General features: G+C 34.4%; 1 protein-coding gene and 1 long non-coding RNA gene across 8 annotated transcripts in view; one reads left to right on the forward strand and one right to left on the reverse strand.

Annotated features, from left to right (window-relative positions):
• LOC105480824 (teneurin transmembrane protein 2) overlaps nt 1-22,662 on the reverse strand; it is a 3,943,693-nt gene that overhangs the window by 3,250,214 nt on the left and 670,817 nt on the right. For all 7 annotated transcript variants that reach the window (XM_071097760.1, XM_071097759.1, XM_071097767.1 and 4 more), the window contains exon 3: nt 12,806-12,849. The gene's annotated coding sequence lies outside the window, so the exon portion shown is untranslated. The remainder of the gene's footprint in view (nt 1-12,805; nt 12,850-22,662) is intronic.
• The window catches only part of LOC105480830 (uncharacterized), a 179,830-nt gene that overhangs the window by 133,629 nt on the left and 23,539 nt on the right, over nt 1-22,662 (forward strand). The gene's annotated exons all lie outside the window — the stretch shown is intronic.

Genomic DNA, 22,662 nt, shown 5'->3' on the forward strand with positions numbered 1-22,662 from the left:
ATCACCACTAAAGAACTTACTCATGTAACCAAACACCACCTGTTCCCCAAAAACTTATTGAAATAAAAAAAAATTAAAAATAACAAAAACAAGAATTGCTATAAATGAAATGGTAAAGTTGGAAAAAGAGAAAACTAGGAGATTTGTGGATTCAGAAGTGGAAGTTAGTATTGCAGGTGGGATTGGGTGAGGTCAGCAATGTGGGTGCTAAAAAGAACTTACCAAAACAGTTGTACTCAAAGAGATATATTGCAAGAGTGCAACAGGCAGCACAGCAGAGAAGGTGCTATCTGCAAAGAGACAGAGGTTAACCGGAAGTTTTATAGGGTCATGTTGAAGGGGCTATGTGCAGAGTGAGGTCAAGGTTCTGCTGCTGGAGCTTCATATGAACAAGGTATTCGGGAACAGGAGGTTGTGCCAGCAGTCAGTCTGTGATTAGTCATCTCTTAGAACAATTGTTCTACCCTATCTGGGGCCCCTTCCTTGTTTTTGCTTACTTATCGGGACTCTGCAGTGGAAAATAAAACAAAAATAATTTTATTGTGCCAAATATGTCAACATCCTAACCAGGAAAATCCTTCCTCACAATTTAGAAATTTCCCTTTTCATTTAATGACATTTCCTGAGGGTCTTCTCATTAGACTTATCTCACTTAAACATAGTTCTTACTGTTTAAAAATGGAATGAAGCCAGATAAATTGTTGTACATATCAGTCATTCACTTATTTGTAGACATTTCAATAGATGACTACATTTTGCCAAGTTTGAGATGCCCTAAAATTGTTTCAATTTTAATGTATGTGTTTCAGATTAGGGGCATCATCTGATGTTACTTAAATAGGCTTTTGGCCTTAGGCATGACAAATTTGGATAGAATAGTAGGATTGAAGGTTTAAAATAGTTGTTCTCAAAGTGTGGCCTGGGCCAACAACATGAGCATAGATTGGGAACTTGTTAAAAATGCAAATTACTGAGCCCCACCTTAATATATCACAACAATTTGCGAACCTAGTATCTCAAAATGGAGTCACTCACGTCAAGAAGCATTGAGCCCACAGTGACTCCCTCAAAGTGATAAACATATATGTAATAGACTGAGTTAGGAAAGTAACACCTGCTTTTGCTGTGTACCATGGGAGACTTCAAAGGAACTGACAAAAGGGAGAGGTGGTTGAGATAATGAAAATAGACCCATCTGGGAGAATCATAAAAACCAGGACAAGGGTTTTTTTTTTTTTTTTTTTTTGAGAGGCCTTAGGAGGGTCTGCCCGGAACTCTGAGAGCTTCTCTCATATTGACAGCTGCCACCAGAACTTCTACTTGGGAGAAGCAGTGACCTACTACCACCGGTATCTTAAGGTTTTCTGGACCCACTCGATTAATCTATTGGTGTGTTGGTCCCTTGAGCCATTGCTGTGGTTTATTAGCACTATGTTATTATTGGCTGTGTGTTGAATATTAATTGCATGATTGACTGTGTGTGAAAGCCTCACAATAAACTGCAAATTCAAGTATATATAATTGGCTATTGAGTCACTGTGAAACCTTACTGAGTAAGCACACATAGGTGCCTGAACCTAATGGACATATCAATTGGCGTAGCAGATAACACATCCAGACCTATTGAACCCAAAATTCTGAGTGCTGGGGAAAGTAACAACTGGAGTATAACAAGCTTTGCAGGCAATTCACATGCTTATTTTAAAAAAGCACTAGTTTAGGGCAGCTTGAGAGATCCAGCAAACTTAAAAAAAAAAAAAAAAGCCCACTATGAGGAAGGTTATGAATATAGAAAGCAAAAAAGGGCCAGCTTCCATTATATCAAAAATTTGCCACAGATTCATCAGAATATCAGCATATCCTAGCATGTCACACAATATTCTCCTTTGAGATTGGTATAGGATCCAAGAGGGTTAACTGAGGCGAGTGCTCTGATAAAATACTCATCTCTGCTCTGACCACCAGAGTGTGCTGTGTTGAGCCTACACCAGATCTTGCTCTCTCCTTGTCATGCCCAAATTACACTGTTCTCCATTAGAAAGATCAGAGTCAGAGACATTGCCAGCAGTTGTGGTATGGTCATTAAAACTCCTGCAGTCCTGCAGTGTCCTGGGGTTCATCTCAGATGCCCAGTCTTGAGTATCTCCATCCCTTCAATTTTCATAATTACCTCACCTCAAGTCTATACTTTTGGCCTCATTGTGTCTTAGTCCAGAATTTGAGACAAATTCTCTCCTTGACTCTGAACCTCGCTCAATTTCACTCCTTCAGCCCATGAGTAATTGAGGCCTTTACTCTGTTCTTGGCTCTTGGGATCTCTTCTGCTATGGCAGTTTTCTTTTCTTAATCAAAATAACTTCATTGATTCCTTTGCAGCCAATCAGGCATGGTCCAGATGTCATTCTCTCCATAGGTTCTCCACTCAGCTTTTACCTCTAGCTTCCCCAGCCCCCATCGTATCCTACCTATTACTCATCACCCTACTTTTAGTAACTACAGATAGTTTATTTCTAGACCAAGCACTAGCCCATTTCTAAAGGAATTAGCTGATGATCTCTCCCATCTATCATTTTGTTTTCCATGGATGGATACGACTATTAGGGAATTCTTTGTTTTCTCCAACAGACATCAGCTAAAATCATCAACACCTCTATCTGGGCCCCCAGCCATCCCTTCATCTCTAAATCTGATAAAACTTTCCCTTCCAATAAGAAAAAAGTATCATTATAAATAATTACGGTTAATAACTATTTGGAGGTCATCAACTATACGGTTAGAGGCAGGAAATACAGCACTCACTCTGCTACAGAGGACAGAGCAGTGAACCAAAGGAAAGAAACTACCCTTAATAAATTTACGTTTATGAGGGGTCACTGATATTCAAGTATTAATAATATGAATGTTGTAAGAATAAATATGGAGTTACTTATGTTAAAAACCCTGACAATTTCCCAGGAGAAACTAGTGAAGGAAAAAAAGAAAGAAACTCTGAAAAAAAAAAGTAGCAGGGAAGGTCCTAAAGAGGATTCTCATGCCTGACAACAAGAACTATCACAAAACTACTATAAAAACCAGAGTCTTGCCCAAAGGCATTCACCAGCTTACACACACACACACACACACACACACACACACACACACACACGCAAGTTCTGCAAAGACATCTGCCCAGCAACTGCCTATCCAAATGTGTATTGGTGACACCTTTATTGATATTAATACTTATAACCAAGGATAATTATCTCAAAACGATTCAGTAATCTTAAAAAAGAAAAAAAGCCTTGTCTTGTCTTCCTTTACTTCCCTGAACACACAAATAGTATACTATACTACAGCATGAATATTCCCATTGCAATGCCTACTCCCAAATAAACATCATTTTTCTTGTAGAGATTTTTCCTGTTATTTATGTTGACAATAATATAGTTACTTATTTAATCACAACTATAATATATGCTATGAGGAAGAAATGTGAGATGTAATGAAAGCTAAAAGAGAAAGAACCAAGCCATATTAAGCCTCCAGGAAAGCATCCATGAAAGTGAGAGTTAGGCTGAGACATCTAAAACTTGAGTGGAAATTGCCTGGGCAGGGGTGAGTATTGGGTAGGAGGTGTGGTATTCCAAACAGATGGGAGAACTTGTGCCAAGACTCTGAGGCAGAAATTAGCTTCCTGCCTTCACGGAACCAAAAGAAGGGTCAGAATGTAGAGACTGAGAAGGAAAGTGGAAAGAGATGATATGATATTTAAAGGCAAGGAGGAGATCATGTATGAATTTATAGACCATGGACAGGTTTTAATATTTATTCCAGTGTAGTTGGGAATCATCTAGTCCTTGCTATTCAAAGTACCATGCATGCAGTAACAGCACAGGCATCATCTGGGAATTTGCTAGAAATATAAAGTCTCAGACTCAATCCCAGGGTTGTTAAATCAAGATCACTTTAGCAACATTCCCAAGTGGCTTCAATACACATTAAAATATTAGAAACAAAAGATTTAAGCATGGGAATAACATCACCTAATTTAGATTTTGTTAAGATAGTAGCTGTATGGACCACAGACTTGGCAGGGGGTGGGAAAACAGCATATTTAGGAAAGATAATGAAGAGTTCATTGTATTAATTCATCTGAAAGATAATGTTATAGACTAGAGAGGTGTCAGCAGAAATGATGGGTTTAAAATATATTAAAGAAGTTAATTTCAGGACATTTGATTGATCTGCAAGGAAAGATGAGGCTGAATGACTGATGATTCCAAGGTTTCTCATCCGATGATTGGATAAACAATGTTATCATCACTGACAAGGGATACTACTGAAGGAACTGATTTGGGGAGAAATGTCATGAATTTACTAGTGGACCATGTTTGTTGTATACAAAATGCCATGTTACAAAAAGAAAAAAATCTGGCTGGGTGTGTTGGCTCATGCCTGTAATCCCAGCTACTCGAGAGGCTGAGGCAAGAGAATCACTTGAACCCAGGAGGCAGAGGATGCAGTGAGCTGAGATCACATCATTGCAATCCAGCCTGGGTGACAGAGCAAGACTCCATCTTGAGAAAAAAAAGAAAGGAAAAAAAAAAAAAAGAGAAAAAAAGAATCTAATATTTAAAGATGATTTTACTGTGTAAAAAGTGGTGTTCCGTTTATTATCTTAGCCCTTTCTGTTATTGTCTCAATGAATTACTGTTAGTTACAAATTTGGTTAGCCCTATAAAAATCAAATGCACCCACCTGAGCAACATGGTGAAACCCCATCTCTACTACAAATACAAAAATTAGCCAGGCATGGTGGCAGGCACCTGTAATCCTAGCTACTCAGGAGGCTGAGGCAGGAGAATCACTTGAACCCAAGAGGTGGAGGTTGCAGTGAGCCGAGATCGCACCATTGCACTCCAGCCTGGGCGACAGAGCGAGACTCCTATCAAAAAAAAAAAAAAAAAAAAAAAAAAATCAAATGCAGCTATTAGAATAGTAAAGTTGTAAATAGTTCCCAAATCTTCTGACTCTAAATTTTATGCATTTCTATTATGCTATCCTACTAGGACTATGAGGATTTAGCCATAGTACTGTAATAGTGGAGGAATTGTCAGTGGTTGTCTGAGGAGCACTATGGTTTCACCAGTTAACAGTACTGGTGGGGATCTCATGGGGATTCTGCAGGGGACCAGGGAAATGACGGGATTGAGGTTGGTTAGCTACTATTTTGTTTTAATAAGAACCAAGCAGCTTATCTGTTTTCAGGTTAAATCACTCAGAGAAATGATTTAACACTTTGAAAACTATTTCAAAACTACTGCAATAAATACTGCCAAAAGAGGCATGAAGTAGTTAAGAAGTTTTCATATACCAAGGATCTTCCTAGGTGCTGGAAATAGAGTAGATCAACAAGGACTTCATCTACCTGTAGCTTTTAATTAAGTGAAGGAAGCTGAAAATATAAAAGTAAATAAGTAAATAAAAGTAAAGCTAAATAAAGTAATTGCTGATAGTTGTAAGTACTACAGACAAAAAGAAAGGAGAGGAAACAAAAGAGTGTCGCAATAAAGAATTACTTTGAGTAGGGAAGTGGTCTGGGAAGTCTTCTAGAAGGAGTTCAAGATCTGAAGGAGATTCAATGGTGAACCAGGTTAAGAACTGCCCTGCAAGGAGAAGAGAAAATGCCAAGGTGCAAAGAAGCAAGAGTTCTGGGAGCAGGCAGATCAGTCAAAGGGCTATTGCCAAAACAAAGAGGGTGCTCACCTAAACTGGGATGCTGGCAATGAAGACAAAGCAAAATGGATACCTCTGGTTCTTTAGACAGAACTGACAGGATGCACTGATGAAGACGACATCCAAGTAAAGAGGTTGAGTTGGGCACATAATCTCAAACTCAGGAGCTAGGTCAGGCCTGGCAATGTAACAAATAGACCATGTTTAGAAGCCATGAAATTGGACAAGGCATCTAGTGAGAGAGTTTGGCTCAAAAAAGAAGAGGCCCAGAAATAAGCACTGAGTTGCTCTACAATTTTGAGTAAAAGCAGAAGGGAAACTAGCATAAATAAATAAATAAAGCCATAGAAAACTTGTTTTCTGAATCATTCATATATAGCATGTGCTCCTTTTTAATTAATGAACAGTGGATTTTATAATTTAGTACTATTTTCAAAACTTGAAATAGGTAATAGAGCATCTTATCATTAAGAGACTTTTAAAACTTCTAAAATACGTAGCTGTTATAAACTTTCCAGTTTGTATATGCCTTATACAACAGTATAGTTGTATAATGTATTGCATTGGTGTTATTTCGTGTCATGTACTTAAAATTATTTCCTGATTTTAATAATCAACAAGATATTTCTAAGAGTAAACTACAATTTATCTAACAATATTATGTGAGTAAAAATATTTTAAAGGCATTGTACTTTATCTTTTAAATTTTTATATTTTAAAAATATTAAATATTTCATAATTTATAGTAAATTTATTCATATCTATTATTTTAGCTTGTAATCATTTATTTTTAAGATCATTTTTATGTTATAAAAATGCAATTAACTACACAAGAATAAAAACAGAAAAGTAATCAACATTGCATGTGAAGAGGGGCATTGGCAAATAACTGTTGTAATAGTGTAGGGTTGTAAACATTACCAAAGAGCAAGGGGGAAAGCTAACACCTAGAATGAGAAAAGAGAAGTACAGTGCTCATAGCAGCTATCTAACATGTAGAAAAAGACTGTCGCAAGTACTGAAACTTCCATCACTAACAATTATCAACTCAGCAATCTTAGAATTGTTAAGAATATTAGAAGGGGAACAAATTACCTAAGAGTGCATACACATGGAACAAAACAAAACAGGGTACTAATTGTCCAGATATGCTTTCTTGAAATATATTCTATTTTGTGCTTGAAGGAAAATATTTTCATGTATAATGTGTATCACCCCAAAACCTAGTATCAGAAATACAGAAGACTATTATAAAATCGAAATAGGAACACACGACAAAATTGTTTTACATGATTCTATGGCTTGTTTTGATAAACAAATTTATTTTTACCGGAATAAAATTACTATCACTTTTTATTTAAATGTGCACTTCACACTCATAAGTTCAGTGTTAATAGAATAATTATAGGTTATGCGATTGCTAGTTGGCCAATTTACTTTGCTAAGTTGGAGAAGGAAAAAAAAACACAACAAAACATGTTGATTTCACTATAGGACATTATGTCTGACAACATTCTTTCATAATAGAAATACACTGAAAAGAATATTGATGCTTTTTCAACAGAGCAAAAATGACTATTTTTCTTTTTCTTTCTTTTTTCCTTTTTGAGACAGAGTTTCGCTGCTGTTGCCTAGGCTGGAGTGCAATGGCATAATCTTGGCTCACTGCAACCTTTGCCTCCCAGGTTCAAGCGATTCTCCTGCCTCAGCCTCCCAAGTAGCTGGGATTACAGGCATGCACCAGCACGCCTGGTTAATTTTGTATTTTCAGTAGAGATGGGATTTCACCATGTTGGTCAGGCTGGTCTCGAACTCCTGACCTCAGGTGATCCGCCCACCTTGGCCTCCCAAAGTGCTGGGATCACAGGTGTGAGCCAGCACGCCCAGCCAAAAATGACTATTTTTCAAAGTGATCCTTCTTTTGCAGATATGTGTATTATGAGTTCTTAAACATTTCTAACCGTGTACAACTGAAAAGGGAAGCTACAGACACTAGTTGCAGCTTCTCCCTGGAACATTGCTTTGTAAGCTTGAAGACAAATTGAAAGCCTGAAATTTACAGTTTTGTTTCTCATAGTTTTCAAATCACTTAGTGGGACTCAAAGTAAGAAAACCTCCCTGAGTAGCTAATGATACTAATGATAGAACCGTAGTGTAATGTGAAAAATGGCAGGATTGTTCGTGTTAACATTCCTAGTTCACTAAAATCTTATAAAACTTTGTTAATTTATTTTTAATGTAAATTCTAGAATTTTAGTGCTTGTATAATATTCAGTGTTATATATGTATGTGTGTATATTTTATATATATATACTTTTATATATATATTTTTTTTTTAATGAATCTGAACCTCTCATCTAGTGCTTAGAGAAAAATGGAACAGTCAACTTTGTTTTAAAAAGGAAGTTCTAATGTGAAATATAATTCAGTATATTATAGTGTTTTGCAATAGAACCTAGAGAACTAACATATTTTAACACTGGTTTCGTAGGCAATATGATCTAAGTACCAATTATCAGTCTAATACATAAACATTAGAAATATAACCTGTTTGTATTTTGGAGATCCTTAGAACTTTCCAAGATTTTAGTGTTTATATGCATTAATTTAAAAAATTAGTAGATATATAGAGAAAAAGAGGTAAATAACTGAAAAAATAAGACAGATGAGGGAAATGCTGTAATACTTATTTAAGTGGGTTAGAAGAACAACAGAAAGTCAGCTCCAAGAACACAAACGTTTTTCCACCATATGGAAGACACAATTTCTCAACCATATGGAAGAGATAACAAGAGAAAAATGTTTAATGTATGTTGGGGGAAAAAAAGAGAAAGTTAGATTAAATGTTTAGGAAAATTCCTCTTATAAGACTACCCTAACTTACCAGCGTACATACAATTTCTTTGGAGCTATTTAAGAAATGTAGTCATCTCAAATTGGAACGTAAAAATGTGTGTAGATAAATCCTTTTCTTTCAATTCTTCTGTGTTATTGTTTTGATTGTTTCCTTTCAGATCCCAAAGCTATTACAAATCAATTATGAGAATTTAGTAATTTCTACTTCAGTAGTCATAATTTTTACCTATTTTGATTAATGTCCATTAGTCATTATTCATCCTCTGTAAAATTAAACACATATAGAGAAGACAATGCTTCTTAAATGTTGTGGTAACTAACAAAACCTGATTCATATGTCAAGTTAACGTCGACAAGAAGGAATGCCAAAGGGGATTAGTTGACATAAGTGGTTCAAAATTGTAGCTTTTATTCTCTCATTGCTTTGATTTAGGAAAATATATCAACAATAAATTATTTGGGAATGAATGTATTACAAATCAAGCAATCAAAAGAAATGAGATCTGTAAGATTTAGAGTGAGAGTTTCTCAGGAGTGATGAATTTTTAAAATTATAGTTCCTCAATTTTAGGCTCAAATTGTGGGAAAAAATCATGAAAAGGGAGAAATAATGTTCATCCTTAGAGTAAAAGGGAATTTGCACATGAGGCTACATATTTAGAACTCTCAAATGAATTAATAAATGCATTTTTTATTGTTTTGCAGGATCAAGAGGTATCTAGAAAATAAGGACGTGCACCTATCTATATTTTTCAATACAAAATTTTTGTTAGCAATATTTTTTTAAAGAAACAATATTGTAATTAAATATCCTTTATGCTGGCTATCAATTTTTACATATATTTTACTGGCAAAAGTATGTCTTTGGCACGGCTGAAAAGGAAAACACAAACCTGGGAAATTAATACTTTTGAAAATACCTTAAGGTTGGCCAACATAATTTGAAATCCCACCATTTAGCTTTAAGAGCTTGGAAGGAATCACAAAATTGAGTTTCTATGTCTCAGAACAACAATAATCAAATAACAAAACATTGCCATAAGTGTTACCTTTATTATTATTTATGTAGTTTGTCTACAAATCAATCTTAAACCTATTAGTCAATAATTATATTCAGATGTCTTATTTTTCCCCATTTTCAATAGCAGTAAAGATAATGAAAAATTTAATACATAAAAATGTTTAAGAATCACATAAGGAGTCATTTGAAGACTTATTTTTGACAATATTAATACATTTGTCTTCTTCAAAAAGAGAAACGCAAAACATGAAGCACTGAGGAAAATAAATAAGAACACAGAGAACAATGACAAGTCTAACAGTAAAATGAAATGTACTTGGAAGGTTTCCCTCCACTGGAGAAAACTGCTTACACAATAATTTATCAATTATGATGAGAATTAGTTACAAGTTTCTCTTAGCTGATACCTCACCTAAAATATATGAATTTCATTTAATCTACTTAAAGAGGGCATTTTTATTTGAAAAGCTATACACATTAACAACACAGAGTAAAGTTCAAGTAACATTATTCCAAATTTCTGATAATTCAAAATTGTATTGGGGTTTCATCTAAATAAATCTTAGTGTGTTATATTGGAATTTGGGTATAACCATAATCAGTCAAATTATCTCTGAATTTGATAATGTATTTCATCAAGTGTAAATTCTTTAAGTTGTTTTTCAAATTTATTCATTAATTAGCAACCTTCAAGAAATATTAGAGTATTAAACGTATTTCTACAAAACACCTAGTAGGTATTTTGCCCATAACAAAAGGCAAATTGGAATTAAGTTCTTAGGGACATATGAAAACAATTTTATAATACTTACATACAATTTGTACAGTATTATAACTGCATATTTCTTAAAATTCTGCTTTCCAGTAATTCACCTTGATTTAATAAAACTAATACCAAACTGTGCTGGAAGGCTTTCTAAGAATGGTATCACTGTAGATTTATTCATTTCATCCCTTTAATGTAAATATCACTTAAATATAAATTGTATTAAATTGGGCATTTGTTTAACAAAAATATAACTGAAATATCCTCGAGTCAGTAGAAGTAGAATTTATCGCATGACAACAATCCAGAGAGTGGGACCAGAACATTAAAAAGAACAGGCAACCAAGGCAGACCCTCACTGCTACCAGCTCACCTTCTAAAGATGATTTGGCACATTTCTCAACCTGTGTCCCTACGGAGTCAGTCTAGAAGGCTGTAAAATATTATGTCTTTTATACAGCGTGCAGCTAACTGGTTCAGAAATGAACTAAAGACAAAGTAATAAAAGTAGAATGCTTGTATTTAAAAGGCAGTTCTTAGTAATGCTTCCCTTTGGCAATTTTTAGGTTTTTACTTTAAATTTAGCAGTTAAGTGTATAAAGACATAATTTTGTGTATAGTATGTAGCACACAAGAGCTTTCTTTGCAGTCGAGTCTCCTTAGAGAATTTACAGAATTTTCTTCAGTCAATTGCAATTCTTATGTTCCACATGGTTACAACATTTTTATTTCATTAACACCTAATTTACAAGCACAAACCATTCTAAATGTATCAGAACAGATGTAGGAAATAATTATAATTTAGATTGAAATTTTCATCTCCTAGTCACATATTTTTAACCCATCTATCTTAAGAAAAAAAAATCAAGAGGATTCGAAAAAGATTAAAGAGTTCTCCAATTTAAATAAAGAGGTACCAAAATTTAAGTTATTATTTTCTTTCAATTTACCTGTTACTGCACAGATGTACCGTACCTGCTGTATTGAGCTGTATAGTTAATAATGGGACATGTACTGCATTGATATAACAATCTGCACCAATTTGGATACAGTTTTCCATGGAGTCTCCCTTTATAGCCCTTGGACATTTAGTTTAATGCTTTGAGAGCTCTGTAAAATGTCTATTCTATGTTCTAGAGAGAAATCAATCATTTTACTTGGTTGACTTGACATTTAATTTGCTACGAATAAAAATAAATACAAAAATAATCTACCATTATACAAATACTAAAATAACTTTATGTTTGCTATCATTTACCAAATCCAGTCCACTTGGTCAGAATAATAACAAAGCCTCACCTCCTACCCGTGAACAGGCTTCGTTGCTTAGCTGAATGGAATAACCCACTTGTTCTGGCCTTAAATAGACACACACCCTATGATTTAGATGTGCTAAACTGATCCTCACTCAGCATTAACTTTCAGCTCCATGTAGTCAGCATGTCCCATCATTTGTTCCCATTGGCCTTATAAACAAATCTGAATGACAGGAGTATATTTTCAGGCATAAAATCTAATAAAGATGTTTGCCTGAGACTGTCTTCTGCCTCATTTTCAATCCATCTATCCACATTTTGATTTCCGGTAGCTTATATTAACTCCACTTCCTACTCATATTCTTGACTTACTAAGTAACCGGTAAATTAAGGCCATTGAAATGCCACTTTGCATGCTTGTCTTCCTATTGTCTGCATGGGCTTTGATAGAATTATCCTTATGAGATATTGAATATTAAGCACATAAAATTTACAGTATTTTGCAATAAAAATTAATCTTTGATTTTTCTTCATTAGTGTATTAGTTTATTTTCATACTGCTGCCCCAGACTGGGTAATTTATAAAGGAAAGAGATTTAATTGACTCACAGTTCAGCATGGCTAGGGAGGCCTCAGGAAACTTACAATCATGGCGGAAGGCAAAGGGGAAGCAATGTACCTTCTTCACAAGGCGGCAGGAATGAGAGTGAACGCAGGAGGAACTACTAAACACTTATAAAAGCAGCAGATCTCGTGAACACTCACTCACTATCAGGAGAACAACATGGGGAACCTGCCCCCATGATTCAATTACCTCCACCTGGTCTCTCCCTTGACACGTGGCGATTATGGGAATTACAATTCAACATGAGATTTAGGTGGGGACACAAAGCCTAATCATATCAATTAGCATATACACATTAGGTATCTGAAAATGGTGCAGATGAAGAAAAAAACAAACTTTCATTTATTCAGAAGCTTAGTATTTTATAATTTCAGGTGACGCCAAAGAAATTTTTGAAGAGGGGATATATCTAATTGTCTTAGAAAAGCTCATCTCAGTGATAATGGGATTGTTTCCTCATAATTTGAATTCTGAATAGGTCAACTTTCTCAGAAGAGGCCCTTTTATTGTGCTTTGTATAGCTAGCTCTAAACAAATGGAAACAGAAAAGATGAAAACGTCCTTACCTTAAGGGAAATTACTGCAGGTCTTACCCCCAGACTTCATATATCTGTGACATAAAAAGAAAGACATCCAAAAATTATTTACGTAATTTAAAATACCATTTTCTTCAAGTAAGCAAAAATTGAGACATTGCACTCTCCACAATCGGGGTGAATTTCTAGTGGAGCAAACAGTAGGAAGAGATCATCACAGAGATGTTTCAGTGAATAAGAATAAATAAAGGATAACTGGAAGATAATAATTAGGGTACTCATGAGACAAAAACACGCAACAGAAACTGAGCCTCTGAGTTTCAGATTGTGGTAGAGCAGACTTTACAGTACAAATTAATTTTTCTTACCATTAAGATCAACTTGAATTCCCATATATTCATATCATATAATGCATTCGGCATCGTTTCATTATTTTAAATTATATTTTTAGATATGTTATAATGCTAATATGAAAAATGTAAGATATTCTGTAGCACTCAGCTACTTAGATTCAGTTGATTATCATATAGTAGTAAAACAATATAATGATTACATACAATTTCGTGGTTCACAAATCATTTTTATGATTTGATTCTTATAAAAATCTAGTGAGAGGTATGAGCACTTAAGAAACAGTCTGGCAAAAAAAAAAAAAAAAAAAGACAGCAATCCCTGAGAGAAACAAATAAGGTAAGCGCTAAGACTGTCTCAGCTGGAGAAAGTTACTAGGGTGTGGGGCAGGGAGAGAAAATTCAGTCAGATGCAGTGGTCTCCCTGAGTTGAGCAGACGGAGTTGGAAATTTGAGGAAGGCCAGATGCCTAGAATTTGCAGGGCATACTACCAGAGAGAGAAGGGAGACGTGCAAAGCCAGAACTCCAGAAATCTTCGGAAGGTCCCCTTTCAGTACACAGCTGATTATTAATCATGCATGCCTGTGAAGAAATTACCCATCTCCAGAAAAAGAAACACCTGAAAGAACAGTAGCTGATGTTTAAGCATGATTGAGATAAGTGTCTGTTCCCACCAACCAGGATAGAAAACCTCATAGTTCAAGGATTGTAAGTTAGAATGCAAAGAAGGATTTTGTCTCACTAGGAAAGAAAATTAGTGCTTAAAAGCAAGACCTGAGAGAATCAAGTTGTTTCCAACTAACTTAGCCATGTCCTGAAAAAAGCTCAGGAATTTTCATAGAGATATAAAAATATCCAATAACCAACAAATTTGTCAAGATCTTGACCAAATCTGAGTGATGAAATGTGTTCAAAAGTACTTCCATTTAATTATGAAGAAAGCAAAAGCAAAAAAGATAGAAGTGAGTCCCACTTCTATTTTGTAATTCTCCAATATCCTACTGATTTGTAAAATACCAAGACACTAAGAAACCTAGTCTTTTAAGAAAAAAAAATGACTATTATATCATTGTTTGGAAAAATATATAATGTTTTTACCTAGTGCTAGTATTTTTTCTTCTTTGAATTTTGTTTTTGTGGTTTAAATGGTGCAAAGAAGTTACCATACAGTGTATAATTTTATATTTTACAAACCATTTAAGAACATATTAACTTTTATAAAATATTAGAAACTTCTCTTCCTGTATTAACATGTGATACATGGTGCTGGCATTGTCAATTAAAGTAGTGAGGAAGGGATGGCCAAGAAAAAACAAAACAAAAACAAAAACAAAACCACACACTTAAGGACTTAAAATTTGCAGGGACTTTTACTAGGCATTATAAATTTATTATTTACATAATTCTTGCAGCTTTCCAATCTATGGTACCAGGGTTCAAGGGATTCACCACAAATGGCTTTTAGTTGGTTTTGTGATTAATACTGCAGATTAATAATAGTTACTGTCCTGTTCTCTGTGGTTCAGGCACTCTATTTTTTTTTTTTTTGCACTAGATCAAATAACTGTGTTCCTATTACACAGAGCATAGTACAATGCTGGTAAATAATCCATGAGTCAAAAAAAACAGAAATGGGAAATTAGAAAATATTTTGAATGAAAGAAAAATAAAACCATAATATATCAAAATTTGTGTGATGCAGCCAAAGCATCTCTTAGAAGAACACTCATAACATTAAATGCTTGCAGAAAATGAGAGGTTTCAAATCAATTATGCTTTCACCTTAAGAAATAAAAACAAAACAAAACAAAACAGAAATAGAAATAGAAAGCTAATCTCAAACAGCCAAAAGGGAACAATAAAGATAAGTACAGAAATTTATAAAGCTGAAAACCAGAAAAGCCACACAGGAAAATCAATGAAACCAAAGCTATTTCTTTAAAAAGATCAATTCAATTAATATACCTCGAATCAGATAGAACAGAAAGATATTTTCACATAAATGGTTCCTTGATTTTCAATAGATGCCCAAGCTATTCAAAAAAGAAATAATAAGATTTTTTAAAGTTTTATTTTATTTGTAATTGACATACACATATTCAATACATGTATATATTATGTAATCATCAAATCAGGATATTTATCATATCAATTGCCTCAAACATCTATATTTTCTTTGTAGTGAGAGGAATTCAAAATCCTCTCTTCTAGTTATCTTGAAATATATGATACAATATGGTTAACTGTAGTCACCTTACTGTACAGTAGAATACCAGACCTTATTCCTCCTATGTAACTATTATTTTCTACTGTTGACCTATCTCTCCCTATTCCTTATTCGACAGTCTCCCCTCCACTCCCCCAGCTTCTTCTAACCACTATTGACTCTGTACTTCTGTGAGATCAGCTTCTCTAGTTACCAGAAATGAGTGAGATCATATGATACTCATCCTTCTGTGCCTAGCTTATTTCACATTTGTAAAGAAATTGAAAGTATTATCAAAAAAACCTTAATGCATACCTCACATCACATACAAAAATTAACTCAAACTATAGAACTTAAAATAAAACTTAAAAGGGCAAATGTCTAAAAGAAAATATATGAGATAATTTTTTTGACCTTGGGTTAAGTGAAGATTTCTTAGGCACTACTCCACAAGTACTATCTCTGAAAGTGGCACAGTTAGAGGGGCTGAAAACAGATCAGTGGTTTCCAGGGTAAGGGTTGGAGGAAGGGTTTTACTACAAAGAATTGTTTCATATGATTTTGTTGGTGGTTACAAACCACATGCATTTGTCAACATCGTAAGATTGTACATTAAATGTAGTGAATTTTGATGAGTGTAAATTTTAGCTTAAAAGAACATTTTTTAAAAAAAATCCGTATAATAATACCAAATAATTAAAACTTATTACTAAAAATATACTATTTATATTATATATAAGTGTCATATATATAAGTGTCAAATATATGAAATACTAGGAATAAATTATAAAATAAGGAAGATAGTTACCCAAGGAAAATAAAAAACAAATCTCCACAAAGACTGAAATAAAAGTGTTCACAGAAACTTTATTCATAGTTGTCCAAATCTGGTAAATAACCCAATGCACTAAAAGTATAAAACAACACACCTTGAAACAGACTCATACATGTATAGACCCTTCACTATGACAAAGTAACACAGCAGAGCAGTGGAGATCAAGATGTTTTCAATCAATAGTGCAAGGACAAGTGGTTATCTGAAAGAGGAAAGGAAGAAAAAACCATCTGGCCCCTACTGTATACAAAAGTAAATTCCAGATTAATTAAGTACTAAAATGTGAAAATGTTTTTCTAAATGATAACAGGAAAATATTTTCATCATCTCAAGGTAGTCGAACCTCTAAAACAGGACCCCAAAAGCACTAACCCAAGAAAGTATAATAAAAGTTACTACAGGAAAATAAAGAACACCCATTCACCAAAAGATACTATTAAAAATGTAGAAAGTAAGCTGCATTGTGGGAAAAGATATTTGCAACACATACGTCATGGCAAATTTTATGTGTCAGCCTGACTGGGCTAAGGGATGCCTTGATTGCTGGTAACATTATTTCTGGGTATGTCTGATGGTGTTTCCAGAAGAGATTAATGTTTGATTCAGTAGATGTAGTAAAAAAGTCCAGCCTTACAGATGAGAGAGGGCATCATTCAATCCCTTCAGAGCCCTGATAGGGGAAAAAATAAAGGCTAGAGGAAAACAAATTCTCTCTTTTTAAACTGGGGCATAAATCTTCTGCTCTCAGACATAAGAGATCTCAGTTGTTAGGCTTTCAACCCCTCAAGGACAAAATTACATCACGAGCTTTCCTGGTTCTCCAGCTTGCAGATGGCATATTCTGCATACTTCCAGCCTCTACGATTGTGTCAGACAATTTTCATAATAAATCTCCTCTAATATATCTTTATTTACCCTATTGATTCTAATTCTCTGGAGAATCCTAACTAACGCAACATATAATTTCTAATGGCTAATATCCAGAATGTACAACTAACACCTACACATCCATAAGAAAATAAACTACTTCCCCTTCACAAATGGCCAAGAGAATTATTAACAGGGGATAATATCCAGATGGGCAATAAACATGCAAAAACTGATTAAACATTGTGAACAATCAGAGGTATGCAAGGTAAAACACTACTATTATTAATACTATAACACACAGAAATTTTTCTCACTATAACATCCCAGAATGACCAAAATTTAAAAGACAATTATGCCAACAATCTGAAACAAAAGAATCCTTGATATAGTGGTGGAGAGACTAAAAACTGGTACAACCATTTTGGAAAATAGATTGATATCAGTTATAAAGTTTGAAGATGATAGACATATCATCAGATTCAGAAGCTTCACTCCTGCTGAACAGCAATGTTGGCATATCTATATCAAGAAATATTTACAAAAATGTGTAAGTGCTCAAAACTGGAAAAAAGTAAATGTCTATCAATAGGATACTGTTAACACACATTTTAAAATTCTTTAAAGTATACAAATTTTTAAAAATCATTCAAAATAACACCACACAACAATCAAACGGAACAAACCAGAGCTACACACATAAATCATAGTTGAATTGCACAAACATAATTGTGAGCAAAACAAAGTAGATACAATTAAAGATCCTATGCTTTCATTTACATAGTGTAAAAAATAGAGGAAGAACTAACTTATGGTATGTATGGATGCAAATTTACTTGGTATAATACAAAGAAAAGTAAGAAAATAATTACCATCAATGTCAAAATATCAGTTACTGTTGATTGAGAAAAAACAGGTTATGATCAGGAGGGAGCATGAAGAGAAATTCTGGGGTGTTAGCAATGATCATGTTTATTAACTTCATTGGGGGTTACAAAGGGCCCACTTTGTCATAACTTATTGAGTTGCACATTTTTACTAATTGTCCTTTTTTGTGTTTCACAATAAAAAGCTTAGAAGCGAACCATGAATAAATGAATGAATGAATGGTTAAATGATGCTCCACTATTTCCTGAAATGTTTAACATGCTAAAAAGAAACTCAGAATCAATCATGGACAGTCAGGAGCAGATTTGGGGAGTATAATATGGGGCTTGATTATTAATAATTGAGACATGCATGGTAAAAAAAAGTACTAAAAGTGAAAGCAATCCAAATCAATCTCCACATTGGACTATCAAATTCTGCCAGTGTCACCATAGCTTGCTTCCAATTCCAACTTGAAGTTATGATCCATATATTGTTGAAGCAGAAAAATGATATATTTCAGAATCTGTGAGATCAAGATTTAAGTACTAGCCTTTCCTGTTATTATCTGTATGGCTGCAAGCAAATAACCTAATTGACTTCCACTACTAGTTTTGCATCTGGTAAATGAAGATGGATACTATAATCTTACTCTTAGAATTAGATGGAATGACATATATAGAAATGATCCTAGAGTATAATTTTTTAATGTTGACTTTTTTCCTTCTGGATGGAAACCCTACATACAATTAGCTCTTTCCAACATCAATTGCCTTTTTGTAATATTTTTGAGAAAAAGAAAAGAAGTTCTGCCATCCAGGAGCTGATGGAGACACTGTTGGCTAGGCTGGGTTGCCTCTTGTTCAAACATCAGGCAAGGCACTCTGTGACCATGATGAATCAAGAGAAATAACCAACAAAACAACCAACTAACAAAAACTCCAGAAATGCATATCTGAATTCAGACAAAAAGTAGAATACTGTTCAAACAACAAAAAAGACCTAACATCACCCTAACCTTGCTGATATTAGTGATTACTGCTTCTGTGCTGATTTAAGCTTCAGGATTTCTTCATGCTTCCTGCTTTCTAAATAAGAATTATTAGGATACCCAAATCATAAAACTGTCTCCACATCCTTGAACCTTTCCTCAAGTCACGCAATACATGCTTCTATCCTCTCCTGAGACTTTTCTAACACCTTTAAAAAAAAAAAAAAAAAAAAAAAAAGAACTCCACTATTCCCCACTATATGCAGTCTTCCTCTGCAACAAGTCAATAGACCCAACTTTGACTTCAGATGTGCTCTTGGTTGGCTTTGGCTTGGGAGCACTGGCATCGCTCGCATTTGGACTCTCTTTTGGAATCCATCTGTCACGCTCTTACATGTGAGATCTGTTTTCCCTCATGTGTAAACTATTTTGGCAACCTAATTGGGCTTTCTACCCTTGCCTTTCCTACCTCCAACCATATTAAAGACTGCTGAATATGTATTAATCCAAAAAACTCTTCCTAAAAAAATACTATTTATCAGACATCTAACTTTACACATCCATTTTAATATTTAGTGAGTGAAAGACTGTCAGAAGCTGTTATCTCAAGAGACAAGATACATCCTTTGTGCTGGTGAAGCAATTGTAAGCTGTGATATATCTGGGTGTTCGCAGATAAGGTGCCAAACGCAAACCTATAAGTGGAAAAGCAATTTTCTTTTATGCCTCATATCACCGTGTGTCAAAATTCTCTAATTCCTTTGTTTTGTTGTAAATGAAGAAAGGTTAGATTGTGAGTAAAAACACTGTTTTGATAGCTTGAATCTCTGGAATAACCCCCATAGGAATTAACAGAAAGCAGATCTCGTCAGAGCAATGTTTAGAAAATAGAAGTTTGTACTTTGTCATTCTATTTCACATTTTCAACTAGACCTGCAATGAGAAAACTAGCTTCCTAGCTTCCTTTTTTGTTTAATTCAATAGATATTTTTCATTTGTGCTTTTTAAAAAGTATTTTTAAAATTGTATTTTGCATAATGTGACACATAAATTGCACACTGTGGGAAGAATTGTCTGCCTCCCTGAATGAAACCGTTTTAATCTCAAGAGTTTTATTATCTGTTAAAATCTATTTAAATATAGGCATTCAATTTTACATTACTTGACATTTATGAGGAAGCTATTTTACAGCAGCAGGTTTCTGAATAGACAAGATCACAACAAATATTCATGATTATATGACATGCTAGATTGAAAAATATGGGGAACAAATGATCTAAATGCTCTGGGCAGTTCACATATATGAATATATCTAATAAAACTGTGGATCAGAGGTCTGCTAATACCTTATACTTGTTTGAAAACCACAAATATGACATACATAAGAATAGCCTATTTTATTTACCATATTGCAATATTAATAGAAGCTATTCTGTTTTGAATATTAGCTGAATTATTTAATATTAAAACTGGGGAACAGAGTCATCCATTTACAAAGTAAAATTTTCAGTTAGTATTTAAGGCTGTACTTTATAAAGAAAATAACAGCAATTTAGCTAGTTGAACTGGCTTGAAAGAGTGAATCCTATCTTTAACTGTGTACTATGACACGTACGTGGACTAGAAAGTATCTCAGCTTTTACTTCAATGATAGAGAAAGTCAATCCTGGGCACAGTTTTAGATTTGGAAAGATGTGACTGCCAGCCTCAATTAGGGTTAAAAGAAACTAGGAAAATGAGCTTCTACAATTAAGATTTTCTACAACTGACCTCATGGGTCTGATGTATGACAATTCAAACTGGGATTTTTATGAACAGGCAAAGAAACAAATCACCACAAGATTTTAAATTACACAGAAGAATCTGCATGAAACTTCTATCCATCAAATGGCCACTGAAAAATGAGGTAATTACCTAAAATAATTTGCATGTTAAGAGCTAATACAATATTACAAAGTAAAGTCCAGTTGTGAAAGCAATGCATAATTTCCTGATTAATGTCTCATGCACAATATTTCTCCATGCTCTGTCAGAGCCCAAATAACAATATGGCCAATCAATCAAATTTTAAAAAAAGATAATTCAGATAAGAAATGAGTTCAGCTCTAATAAATCATGATTTGAACTCAGTGAATTTTAGAGTTATGACAACTAATCACAGTATATTGTGTTTTTAAGCCAATACATTTAGGTTTTAATTGGTACAATTATAGATTTTCAGTGATTCAAGATTAGTGTGTGAAGGCAAAAAAAATCAATTTTTAGTTTGTAAAATGTCATCTATTAAGTTATTGAAGAAAACCTCATATTAAAATATCAAGTCTGTAACACACAGCGCTGCCAAAAGTTACAATTTGAGCGATATTTAGGCAGGAAGTCTAAGAATGCCAGTGGAGTAATATGGCCAAATTTCCTACAGCGAGATTATGAAACATTTTCCTTCTCAGTGGAAAGTGGAAACATTTTTTCTACAAGTAGGATTAATCTCCTCTGTCAGCGGAAGGCAGGTGTGGAGATAAAGGAGAAGCAGGTGGACAGAGCCTGTTAATGGATACCAGGTCTCTAACAATGGAGCTGTGATCCGAGTCACTTATTAACAAATTCAGGATTGATGTTTTAACGCTCTTCTGCCATACTGTCCTTGTGTAATGGGAGACTCTCTTTAAAATATTAAGATTATTTGTGGACTGTATTAAGAGGTGGGAGTTTTCTCTTTGTTGGTGGGAAAGGAAATGGGGAGCAAAGGGAAGTTTCCTTAAAGTGAAGGTGCTCTCTGTTGTTTTTGGGGGTGGGGGAATGAGGAAAAGAAGCCCAAGAAAATGGATTCATGGTTATTTTGACCCAGTTAGAACTTCAACTCTTCTTTCGCTTCTTATGAGGACTTCATTTGACTAGTGAAGAAAGCAAGTTTTGAGGTCAGCTGAGCTGTTCAATCTGGGCCCTACTGTTTACTGATTATGATCTTGGGAAAGTTACTTAACCTCTTTCATGACTGTTTCTCAACTTGAAAATCAAAGATAAGAACATAACACACCCTAATAGATCATAACACTACTGACCATGACCAATTTAAGTGATGTATTGTTACTATACTAGTGACTAGTGCTTAGCTTAGTGACTGGTACTAGTTAGTGCTGAACAGACAACACAGAATTTATCAATATTGTTATTAAATCATTTATTTAAACTCTTCTGCCCGTTTTCTCATATCTAAAATGAAGATAATCTTATATATTTGATATATTTGTTGTGAGAATTAAATGGATTAAGAGAGCTATATTTCTTTATTTTACTTTATTATTATTTTTTTTTTTTTCCTGTTTTTCAGACAGACTCTCACTCTGTCACCCAGGCTGGAGCAACCTCAGCTCACTATACACCTCCACCTCCCGGGTTCAGTTGATTCTCCTGCCTCAGCCTCCCGAGTATCTGGGATTACAGGTACCTGCCACCACGCCCAGATAACTTTTGTATTTTTAGTAAAGATAGGGTTTCACCACGTTGTCCAGGCTGGTCTCGAAACTCCTGACCTTGGGTGATCCGCCCACCTTGGTTTCCCAAAGTGCTGGAATTACAGGCGTGAGCCACTGCGCCCGGCTACAGCTACATTTCTTATAACAGTGCCTAATACATAATAAATACTCAACATTTTAATACATTAATCATTGGTAGCCACATGCCATCATCCAAATTCAAATTGAAATTCACATTAAATAAAATTCAAAATGCCATATGGGCCACTTTTCAAGAACTCAGTTGCCACAGGAGGC

Source organism: Macaca nemestrina, chromosome 6 (genome assembly GCF_043159975.1).
Source record: "Macaca nemestrina isolate mMacNem1 chromosome 6, mMacNem.hap1, whole genome shotgun sequence".
NCBI lineage: Eukaryota > Metazoa > Chordata > Mammalia > Primates > Cercopithecidae > Macaca > Macaca nemestrina.